This window comes from Globicephala melas, chromosome 11 (genome assembly GCF_963455315.2).
Source record: "Globicephala melas chromosome 11, mGloMel1.2, whole genome shotgun sequence".
NCBI classification, from domain to species: Eukaryota; Metazoa; Chordata; class Mammalia; order Artiodactyla; family Delphinidae; genus Globicephala; species Globicephala melas.
The window spans coordinates 48250690-48263372 of NC_083324.2; the positions used below are offsets into that span (position 1 = coordinate 48250690).

At 48.6% G+C, this 12683-nt stretch overlaps 1 protein-coding gene across 2 annotated transcripts in view; it reads right to left on the bottom strand.

Annotated features, from left to right (window-relative positions):
- Positions 1 to 12683, bottom strand: part of ITGA9 (integrin subunit alpha 9) — a 350116-nt gene that overhangs the window by 334551 nt on the left and 2882 nt on the right. The gene's annotated exons all lie outside the window — the stretch shown is intronic.

A 12683-nucleotide genomic window follows, 5' to 3' on the forward strand; every position in this document is an offset into this window, starting at 1 on the left:
GCCTGGAAAAAAATCTGAGTTTGGTTGGGAACACATACCACCAACAAACAGTTCCTATCCAGAATGTATAAAGAACTCCCACAGATCAATAACAAAAATACAGACAAACCAATAGAATAATAGACCAAAGACTTGAACAGATCCTTGATGAAGAAAGATAAATGGCCAATAAACATATGAAAAGGTGCTCAACTCTATTAGTTATCAGAGAAATCCAAATGAGATACTACTTCACACCACCTAGAAAGCTAAAACCAAAAAGACTGAAAACGCCAAGTGCTGACAGGATATGGAGCACCTGGGACCCTCACACCATGCTGTGGGGAGTGTAAACCATCACGACCACTTTGGAAAAGTGATTCAACAACTCCTAAGAAAGCTAAAACAGTGCCTACCTTCTGACCCAGCTATCTCATATCTAGGAACGTACCCAACAGAAACGCACATATGTCTACAGGAGACATGCACAAAATGTTCACAGCTGGGTGTGAAACGGCCCCAAACTAGAAGAAACCCAAAGATCCATCAGTGCTAGAATGCATAAATAAACTGTGGTGTAGAAATAGAATTCTATACAGCAATGAAAATCAATGAACAGTCAACTGCAATGTCATGGATGAAACTCACAAACACTGAGCAAAAAACATTGGGGACAGTAGTGTACTCGCTGCCTGATTCCACTTATCTGATGTTCAGAAGTAGGTGAAATTTAACAGTTGTGTTAAAGGTTGGCTACCTCGGGAGATGGAAGAGGGTTGTAACCAGGAAGAAGGGCTCCTGGAGGGAGATGCTTAAAATGTTCTCTTTTTCAAACTGAGTGGTGTTTATACAAATTTGTGAAAATTTATTCAACTGTAGATATGTCAATGGGCACTCTTCTGGATGGGTTATACTTCAACCTTTTAAAAACTTTAGTGAATAAATAAAAAAGAAATTTAGAAATGCCTTTTGACCCATGTCCCCCTCTTGCCCCTCCCTGCCACACACATGTGTACATTTAGGGGTGACAGGAAAGAAGTAGCAGCAATGTGGAATTATAAACTGCGTCCTCTAGCCCAAAGCAAACCGGAGATAGAAGAGTTTGGCTACAACAGGGCACGAATGTGGTTGTGCACCTTTCATCTTGAACTGAAAAGCTGCCCTGGGGATGAGTCGTCCCCAGCAGGGCCCTTGCCCACTGGAGGAAAAGAGCAAGACACACCAAGATGACAGAGACACACACTTGGGTACAGAACATGGGGGAATGGCACACATTCCCCTCCAGATGTTACAAAAACAATTCTGACCTACAGTTTTGTGCATTGTTTCTGGAAAGCAGTCAACCGAAGAGCTGTAGCAAAGAATACTAACTACCCCCAGTCAGGAATGGTTGGTGCTGAGCTACAAGGACCTGTACAACGAAACTTTAAACAAAACCCATGCTGATGTTCAAAGAGTAGACAGTGCCAAGCCACTGCTCAACTGGAACGTGAGCTGCCCCGTATCTCAAGCAGCCTGGAAGGGAGAAGCAATTCCCTCCCAAGGCTATCGGGCATGTTATGAAATAGATCATTTCCCACTGGCCTTGGAATGGAAAGCATTCTCCGTCATGCATCTCTGGAAAAGGTGTCTAAAAGCACAGGTTAGAAGGACCTTAAACAGCCTCCCTAGGGCTGTAGAAAGCTGACAAAGGCTCCCCCCCGCAACTCTGTCCTAAAAGCCACCTTCATCTTGGGATCTCGAACGTTCACCCCAACCCTGGTCTCAGAATGACGCTGCTCCCCTCCAACGCTCCAGCTGAGCGAAGGGGTGGAGATCTCCAGATCCGAAAACAGAGGGCTGAGACCCTCAGACGGGCCTTCAGCAAAGGCTGGCAGACCCCACAGGGACACCACCCTAATCTGGCTCAGAGACATGGTGTCAGGTTCACAAGGAGGCACGTGGGTCCCCTGAGCCCAATCCTTCAACCCCCAGGCTAGGAAGGGTCTCCTTAGTGGAACCTTTCTTTCCAGGTCAGTCTCAGAGAGTCTGGATCTGATCCTATGAGGAATCAAATCATACCACACTGAGGGGTGAGAGGAGCCAGGCCCCCAGCAGTGAGGGCACCCCCAAGCTGCCTGCTGCCCCTCAGTAACAGCCCAGGATCTGCAACCCGCCAGTGCTCCCCGGGCAGCTCCCAGCCTCTGCCTCACCACGATGGGCCACAGCTGCAGGACCCCCAAGCAGAAGGGGGGCTGGAACCCATCACCTTTGGAAATCCTAGCAAGCACTTTCCCCACAGACCACACTGCTTCCATCAACCACATGAGGGCAGCTTAGCCGGCCTGCGACTGCTCTCACTCAAATACAGGACGACACACCAAATGAAACTCCAGTGAGAAGAAAGCCACATGAAGGGGTCAGTTTCCCCCCTCCACCCCGGCTTCTGGGGCTGAGCTCCAGAGCCACCGGGGCTCGGCCAAGGGTGGCTCTCTAATGCTGGCTGTGTTTACACAGGTGAGAGGCATCAGCAGCTTGCCATCTCTACACTGTAACACCCACCACCTCTCCACATGGCAGGCCATAGGAGCTGTGGAACATAAAATACCTCCTCCACTAGAAAACCCCCATGGGACAGACCTGGGTCCAGAAATTCCCACCAACTCCGAATTTATATCAGCACAGCGAATAAACGCCAATTGCAATCCATGCTATTAAAAAAAAATCACAAAAACTAAACAAGGTGGAGAATTCATCATGTACAAAGGAAGGGAAATGGCTGCAAGAAACAATGGCCTGTTTCTCTGTTATGTCCCCCACAGTGGCATTGGAACCCCAGACCTTCCACAGACTGCCACTGCTCCAGACTTCTCAACACAGATACTCAGGTATCCAAGCAGGAAGGACCCTGGAGAGCTTAAATCCCAGCACTGCTTTTCCCAGCCGAGAGCTGAGACAGAGAAGCAGAAACTTATTTCAGAATCGAAAGTTGGAGAAGGGACCTGCTGAATTATGTTTTCCTTCCAAGCCCAAGGTACTCAATGATCCTAACAACAAGGGCTGATCAAGCACTGATAACAACCATCTGGTTCAAAATCTTAATCAGCTGCTCAGAGGAGGTTTTTTCCCCCAAAATCTAACAAGAAATGAAGCAAGAGATAAGGGGGCATGTGTGCACTTGTGTGCATGACATTCACAGTGGTGGCTCGCTGGAGGACGAGCCCGTATCTCTGTGTTCACAGAACATTGTGGCTTCCTCCGCAGCCTGGTGCTGCTCTTTACCTAGGCCGCCGGCCCGATGAGCTTGCCTCTTCTGAAGTTAGTTCAGCTGGTTATTCGCCAGGCTGGTCCCAAGAGAGAGGGCAATGGCCCAGAGTTCAGGGCATGCCACTGAAAGATGCCATCTGCTTTCTTTCTCGTTCTCAGTTACAGAGAGACATCCCAGCCACTTCAAATGTCCTCCCCCCCCAAAATCTTTCCCGGCACTCTTGACAAGACAATAAGTTGTTTCTTTCCTCTGTACAGTTACCATCTAAAGGAGTGTCCCCACCAACAGGCTCCCAGGGATAAATCATCAGGCTGTTTCGGACCTTTGCTTGCTACTTCAAGTGTGGTCCTCAGGCCAGCAGCATGGAAAACACCTGGGAGCCTGATGGGAATGCAGAATCTCAGGCTCCATCCCCAGCCTGCTAAATCAGAACGTGCATTTTAACAAGCTCCCCAGGTGATTTATAATCTAGGAAATGTTACAGAACCACCTACGCTGATTACAAAGAATCACGTTCATCTGGGGCCCGTATGAACTGATGGCCCCGAGAAGCAAGGCTCTCCTCTCTCATCCCCAGTTAAAGATGCATACAAACTTCCCAGACATTTTAGCCTCCTCCTTAACTCAGAGCTTGGGTTCCTAATTACAAGGACAACCAGCCTGTAATGGGCCCTTGGAGTGTGCAGGTGCTGGGCTAGGCTCCCTCTGGGCACAACTGCATTTCATCTTCACAGCAAGCCTATGGGAGGCACTGATATTATCCCCACTTTACAGATGGAGAAGCAGGTGGCCACACAAGGTCATGGGACTTGCCTGAGCCCACAAAGCACGGTAAGACACCAAGTGCAGCACGCACCCCAGCAGTGGGGTGCAGGGCCCACGCCCCTACTCTGCCATCCCACGTCAGCCAGAAAGGAGGAAAAGGGAGCCAACAGGTATCGAGAACCCTCTCTGGTGCCAGCCACTCACACATGTGACCTTGTCTGAAAAAGGCATGCGATGCTCTGCAGGTGGCCCTGAGCTTAGAACTTAGATTGGAAGCTCTGTCCCCAAAGGACAGACAGGGGTTTGGAACTGAAAGATGGTCCTTCTCCTCCCCATCAGGCTGAATTTCGATCATCTTGCTTTCCTAGAACGTTCACATGGTTGGCGTGGTGCTACCCAGAGGTTAGCCTCTCTCTGTCTCTCTTTGTATTTTATTGAAGTATAGTTGATTGAAAATGTTGTACGGCAAAGTGACTCAGTTATACATATATATTCTTTTTCATTTTCTTTTCCATTATGGTTTGTCACAAGATATTGAATATAGTTCCCTGTGCTACATAACAGGACCTTGCTGTTTAGAAGAGAACATAGGCAAAACATTCTCTGATATAAAACATACCACTGTTTTCTTAGGTCACTCTCCCAAGGCAATAGAAATAAAAGCAAAAAATAAACAAATGGGACCTAATAAAACTTACAAGCTTTTGCACAGCAAAGGAAACCATAAACAGAACGATAAGACAACCTATAGACAGGGAGAAAATATTTGCAAATGATGCAGCCAAGGGCTTAATTTCCAAACTATATAAACAGCTCATACAACTCAACAACAAACAACCCAATCAAAAAATGGGAAAAGACCTAAATAGAGATATCTCCAAAGAAGACATACAGATGGCCAATAGACACATGAAGAGATGCTCAACATCACTAATTATTAGAGAAATGCCAATCAAAACTATAATGAGGTGCCGCCTCTCTTAATGAGCAGTTCACGAACCTATTTGGAAATGTGGGCCTATCCGTTCATCTGCCAGCCCCAGTTATGATCATGGGTTGTCTGATTTCCTGCTCAAGGCAATCCTGTCAGGCAGCTTCTAGTGTGCACTTTACTCAGAAACGGTGGGTCACATTGCTGATAAGTGGCTGGGATTTGAACCCAGGGTGTCCATGTCCGAGGGCATGTTCTTTCCAGTCCCCCCCGAACTCCCACTTTTATTTATTGATTTATGGCTGCATCAGGTCTTAGTTGCGGCGCACGGGCTTCTCTCTAGTTGAGGCGTGTGGGTTTTCCCTCTCTAGTTGTGGCGCGCAGGCTCCAGGGCACATGGGCTCTGTAGTTGTGACACGCAGGTTCCAGAGCGCGTGGGCTCTGTCGTTTGCGGCACGCGGGCTCTAGTTGAGGTGTGTGAGCTCAGTAGTTGTGGCTCACGGGCTTAGTTGCCCCACGGCATGTGGGATCTTAGCTCCCTGACCAGGGATTGAACCTGTGTCCCCTGTATTGGAAGGCAGATTCTTTACCACTGGACCACCAGGGAAGTCCTTCCCTCCTATTGTGGCAGTTTAAATGCACTCCATATTTCCAACAGAGCCACTTCCTTGGTTGACCTGTGTGTGGGGAAGCAGGTTACCAAGGCTCCAGTCCAGCCTCCCATCCTACTCTGAACCCATCCCTCACCTCCTGAGAGCAAACCACCAGTCAATTCCCCTGGGAACAGGTGGCAGAAAAGAGCTGAACCACAGCTACTTCCCTGGGGGAGGCTCGGAACTGACATCATCCCAAGGGCTCCCTCCCTTCCTACAAATACCACAGAAGTGATTCTGCAGGGCGAAATTACAGCAAAATCGAGGACAGCAACTGGGGATTAAAAACCTTAAACCCATTAGGTTTGCTTTCAGGCATTTGATCCCCAAACGAAAACTTCCCTGGGGACCCACGTTTTAGTTACAGGAGTGGAATTCAATCACTGCGTGTCCACCACACCTCAGGGAAACCCCAGGTATCACTCCACATCCCTTACTGCGCAAAACACAGCCAAGACTTGAGCAGTGGGAAAGCCAGTGCCAGGAAAGCCACCTTACCATGCCAAATCCTTCACTCCCCAGAGAAGGAAATAGGTAGAATTCCACGACCAACCAGGAAAGAACAGAGTCACGGGGAGGGTCCCACCCCGGAGAGAAATTAGCCCCCCTGGCCACCCTGGATGGGAGTAAAGGGTCCTCAGAGGCTGCTGCCCCATCCAGAGGCTCAGGTCCTGGTAGATGTACCCGGAGAAGGAAACATGGCAAAGAGCCGAGGTTTTCCTTCCCCACCTGAGAGCATCAAGTAAACATTAAAATTCAAGAGGCAGAGCAAGCTGCAGAGCTCTGGAGACCTGAGTCCTGAAATCTGCCTGTTGGTTTCTCGTGAAAGTTTTCTTCTCCAAGAAAAATAGGTCAATACTTTCACATTTACTTTTTTTGGGGGGGTAAAATTCTCACCAGCACCTTGCAAGTGTGGACCTACCTCCCAGACTTACCTGGAGCCTGGGATGAGGGCCAGAGCTCCCCAGAAAAGAAGTGACCTCCCGCCTGCTCGCTGAGAAAAGGAAGAGGCATGCAAAATGCTAGGATTTACCTCACACCTGTCAGAATGGCCATCATCAAAAAGACCACAGATAACAAATGTTGGCGAGGCTGTAGAGAAAAGGGAACCCTCCTACACTGTTGGTGGGAATATATTAGATAAACTGGTGCAGCCACTATGGGGAACAGTAGGGAGGTTCCTTAAAGAACTAAAAATAGAACTACCATATGACCCAGCAATTCCATTCCTAGAAAAAAAGAAAAGACTAATTCAAAAAGATACATGCATCCCAATGTTCAAAGCGGTATTGTTTACAATTGCCAAGATATGGAAGCAAACTAAGTGTCCATCAACAGATGAATGGATAAAGAAGATGTGGTATATATACAATGTAACATTACTCGGCCATAAAAAAGAACACAGGGACTTCCCTGGTGGCGCAGTGGATAAGAACCCGCCTGCCAATGCAGGGGACACGGGTTCAATCCCCGGTCCGGGAAGGTTCCCACATGCCACAGAGCAACTAAGCCCATGTGCCACAACTACTGAGCCTGCGCTCTAGAGCTAGAGCCCGTGCTCTGCAACAAGAGAAGCCACTGCAACGAGAAGCCCGTGCACCGCAACGAAGAATAGCCTCTGCTCGCCACAACTAGAGAAAGTCCGTGCACAGCAACAAAGACCCAACATACTCAAAAATAAATAAAATTAAATCTTATAAAAAAAAAAGAACACAAATGGCAAAATTTCAATGGATGGACCTGAATGGTGTTATTCTTAGTGAAATAAGTCAGACAGAGAAGGATAAATACAGTATGTTATCACTGATATGTGGAATCTAAAAATGCAACAAACTAGTGAATATAACAAAAAAGAAGCAGACTCACAGATATAGAGAACAAACTAGTGGTTAACAGGAGGGGAGAGGGAAGAGGGGACAGGGCAGGACAGAGGAAGGGAATTAAGAGATACAAACTATTACGTATAAAATAAATAAGCTACAAGCATGTATTGTACAGCACAGGGAATATAGTCAGTATTTTATAATAAATTTAAAAGGAATATAATCTATAAAAATTTTGAACTATTATGTTGTACACCTGAAACTTATATAATATTGTAAGTCAATTATCCTTCAATTTTAAAAAAGATTTTAAAAACTCTAGGGTTTACAATCCCACAGGTCTCCAATTAAAGCAGCCATCTCAGATCCTTTTGGAAGTAGACATACAAATGAATACACAAAAATGCAGATTTGTGTAGAGCATGACCAAAATTTTAGAGACCACACATAACAGTGTCTTATGCAAGACTCTGTCATTCATTTCTGTATTGAGTGCTGACACTCAAATTTTGATAAATAAATGGATCAACAAATGTACTGAAAGCAAACTTTTAGCATCTAAAGGCAGGATGAAGACCATTAGCTTCAAATGTCAGATCAAAGTAGCAATAGAAATAGCTATTCATATTTATCCAGGGTTTACTCTGTTCTGCATGTTACATTCCAGACTTTGCAGACATCATCTCATTTAATCTCCCCACAACGTGATGAGGGACAAATTCTCATTATTCCTCTTTTATAGAGGAGGGAATGAGGCTCAAACAGCTGAAGTAACTTGCCAAGAACACAACGCTCCTAAATGGGGGCGAAGTCAGGCACCCCCCCCCCGTATGGCACAGACCACGGATTTGGTTGTTGCTGGGGAACCAGGGGCCACAATGAAGGCAGAGCCAGGTAGAACCCCACTCCTCTGCGTCTGGAACATCCACTCCAGGACCCAGCCTGATGGAGAAGAGGTGCCAGGACCCTGTGCAGTGCTGCGGTGTCCCACACACACGTAATAGTCCCCAGTGGGACTGGACCTCTTGGAGATGCCCAGCAAATCCTAAATTTGCAGCTGCTGCTGCAAATTTAAACTCACAAGTCCTTTTTGTTCTCCCAAAAAAGCAGACACTGGGGACCAAGTGAGCCTGTGGTTTCAAAGACTGGATTTTTCCGAATCTTGGATTCACTTTCACTTCCTAAGTGATGCTCAAACACTTTGCTTTGGTTGGTCGCCAAATCCACGTGGCTTGAGGCTTTGCAGTTCACAAGGTACCAGGGTTGAGGTCTGGCAGCTCCCTCCAGCCAAGTGCTCATCAGCGACTCAATGGCTCAGGGTAAGGTGGGAGCTCTCTTCCTCCTCCGTCCCTCACCTGAGACTTCCCAAAGGTCAGGAAGAGGCACCCTGGGAGTCTGCCTCGGAGCCAATTCTAACAGCCCAGAATCCCAGCGCCCCCAATACTGATACAGCGGGATAAGCAGAGGCACAGATGATCCCAGCCACACCGCAGGCCAAAGAACACACCTCACATCTCCGAACACAGCCTTTCACACACGATGGGCTCCGTGGCCGCGGTGGAGGTAGGTGTGTACCACCTGAAGCCTTTTGGCTGCAAGAGGACAGTCAGCTGACAGCCTCCAGCTGCAGCCCCCTCCAGGCAATCAAGCTGAGGCCATGCGTCTCCCAGGCAACCCCAGGGACTGATTATAATCTTGGGGTGGGCGTGCCCGTGTTGAGATGGCGAGACTTGAATCAGATCCCAACCACAGTCCAAGGCTCTCCCTGCCCAATCCTGTCTCCTCCCCGACCCCCAGTGATTTCACCGGCCTTACCGCCCACCCCCATAATTCTCTTGCACAGGCCCCCAGTGTGCATGCATCACCAAGGCTGGGATGGACCTTGGACAAGGTGTGTAACTCTGTAAGCCTTTGTTCTCTACCTGGCAAACTGAAAACCACTCACTAGGTTGTCCCAAAGATCCCACTGGGGACTATTACGCTTGTGAAAGCACTGGACCTCTTGGAGATGCCCAGCAAATCCTATCTGATGGGACTGTTCATTTTGTTTTGAACATTTATTTACTTATTGGGCTGCACCAGGTCTTGGCTGCAACGTGCAGGATCTTAGTTCCAGACTCTTTAGTTGCGGCATGCGGGATCTAGTTCCCTGACCAGGGATCGAACCCATGTCTCCCTGCATGGGGAGCACAGAGTCTTAATTACTGGACTACCAGGGAAGTCCCCATTTTGATTTCTTAAAGTTATATGCTACTTCCTTGAAAACAAATGATTTCTGAGAACACCACGGCTGCTTTTAACAAATGTGAATATGGCATTTTCCCCAGACAAATCACAATGGGAGTTATCAGAAGGAGACCATTTCCTGACCAGCAGCAGGTCACCGGGGACTCAGAGCTGGCCAGGGCCCGGCCCTTCACACTTTCACACTATGGGCTGCTAGAAACTGGCTGAGAAGAGTCTGTCTTCTTGCCCTGGAAGGTTCTCTCCTGAGGGACACAGCTGCCTCTCCCCTGGCCAGCGTTCAGCACTAGCTCAGGAAACAGCACCCTCGCCAGCCTCCTGAGATCTTCAGGGAAACGTCCTGGAAACCCCAAGGGATGCTTTCCGGGTCCCCTTAGAACTCGGGCCTCATACATGTGTCATCCCTTCTTGAGTGCTCTGAGAAAGCAGGCTCTGCAGGGCCAGTAAGAACCAAGGACGAGGTTTGAAAAAGCTACTTCCAGAAAATCCATATGGGGAAGTGAAGCTACAGCCCCACCTGAGAGCCTGACATGGGACAGAACGCGACAGAGAGGTCACCACAGAGGTTAGGAGAAGGCCCGGCTACCACCATCATTTCTGGGTGTCTCCTCGCAAAGCCGGGTGGGGCTGGGGGTGAGGAGCGGGGCCCATGATCCCAGGGTCCCCCTTCTGAAGGTTTTACTTTCACAGGACTCTCCTCTGCCCATCACAAGTCCCTAGGGCTGCCCCAGGACCAGCCTCTCCCCTATGGGAGCCCACATCTCATCTCTGCCTGACACACAAGACGAGAAGCCCACAACCTTCTCACCCATCAGGCTATGGGTGCATTTTTCATTCTTGAATACCCAGCCCTTAGCACAGAGTAGGCACTCCAATGTCTGATGGATGAAAAGAGGCTGCCTAGTCTTAATTTTTAGTTAAGCTCCCTCATTTCAGTTTTCATACTCAAATACAAGGGTCGACTTTTCTTACACTGCCTTTTGATCTTTGTCTAGCCTTTTATTTTTTTTTGCCGTAGGGGTGGGGGGTGCCAGCACCACATGGCTTGTGGCGTCTTGGTCCCCTGACCAGGGATCGAACTCAGGCCCATGGCAGTGAAAGCGCCGAGGCCTAACCACTGGACGACCAGGGAAGTCCCTGTGTAGCTAGCCCTTTAAGACACAAGTCATTGCTCCAAACCAGTACCAGCACTTTCTGCGACGGTGAAAATGTTCTGTGTGCTATCCAGTACAGTAGCCACGAGGCACGCGTGGCCACTGAGCACTTGAAATGTGGCTAGTATGACTGTACGACTGAATTCTTCATTTTATTTGGTTGTAATTAATTTTAATTTAGACAGCAATATATCTGGCTCACGGCAACTGCACTGGCAGTGCCAGACCATCTAGCTTGTTCTTTTAATTCTCAACCATCATGCAAATTGAGGATGCTATGGTCCCCTCGGCTCTGAATCACCTCCTGTTCCTCACTGAGCGATGCTCTAACAACCTTAACAAAGCAAAACGCCGGCGCCTCTTCCATTTCCGAGCACTTGCTCTGGGCCCGAGCACAGCCGTCTTGATGCATCCCCGGAGATGAGGCAGGAAGCACGTCTCCAGAAAGGAAGCCAATGCACCCAACCTCCTAGGACTCCGGGGCGTCTGGGGCCAAGAGGAAGGAGGGAAGGGAGGGTGTGAAAGAAACCCGCTCTGGGGCTCTACGCCAGCCAGCAGGGCTGCATTTATTTATCTCACAGGGTGTTACAGTTGTCTGCCCTGCAGCTGAGGGACCAGTCCGTGTCTAAAGGAAGGGGACAGAAATCTGCTTTGTCCGTGTTCCCTGGCACCTCCTGCTATTGTTCAAAGGGAGCAAGAAGACCCAGGTGGTGGGAAGTCTAGGGGAGGACGCTAGCTCAGGGCAGGGAGATGCCCTCGGGGTGTCACTGGGAAAAAAGAAACCGAGTCACTTGCATGTTTGCATCCAAACTGATACAAATGACATATATCACACTGCCTGCCATATTCTGGTCCACCTGGCCATGGGGACAACGCTCACTGCCCAGAGCATGACACACAGCAGAGGCCACTCAAGCCAAACCCTTGGAGAGAGGCTGGGTCCAGGACTCTGTTCCCAATGCAACATGACTGCGTATGCAGGACGCAGTCCCCAGGGCTCGGAAAGCGAGGCCACCCCATCCCTTACACAGAGAGATAGGACCTCTGATCAGTGAGAATTATTACTTAAAAGAGAACTGCTAGGAATGCTCAGTTAGGGGATTAGAGAAGAAGCACTAGTCCTACTGACGGAGCATACGCAGGAGCTTTGTGATGTGCACCTGGGGTCCCCTCAACCTGGGGACCCTTCAGTTCCAGCCCCTGCAGACTGTCGTGCCTGGGCTCTCTCCCTGCCCCTCCCCCTGCACACTCTCCTCCCTCCCTTACCCTACACACAACAAATCCTTCCACCTGTACAGAGGTGTTTAATTAGCACGAAGCAAAACTACTGAACCACGAAGACTGAATGAAGAAGCTTAAGAGTAACTTCTGCTCAGAAAGAAAGACAGCAGATACAAGGCTTAGTGAACGCTGCCTCCTTTTCCTTTCAGAGTTTTAACACATTGTCCTCTTGGTGTCTGTCACTTACCTCCCACACCCAGTTTGACTCTCTGTGATCGTTATTTTAAGTACCCCTCATGTAGGTGGCTATGCTCTTCCATTGGACTGGAGCAGCCCTTTGGTATATTACTCCAAAGTTAAATACAGTTCCCTAAAGTGCACACTTCAGCTTCACTGGCACTCTGGAAACGCAGAGAAAAAGCTTTAAAACCTCCCTCCCTCTCTGACCCAGCAATTCTAAGCCCAGGAACTTATTCAAAGGAAATAATTAAGGATGTCCGCAAGGCTTTTGTTAGAAGGATGTTTACCCGGCTGATGTTTATAATTGTGAATAATTGGAAACAACCTGCATGTCCCTCAAGCAAAGCTAAAAGATCCAGGGCCCAAGGACTGCCTGGTAGGAAGAGACCAACAATCAGTCACTAAGTCAAGCAACCAACCCCAGAG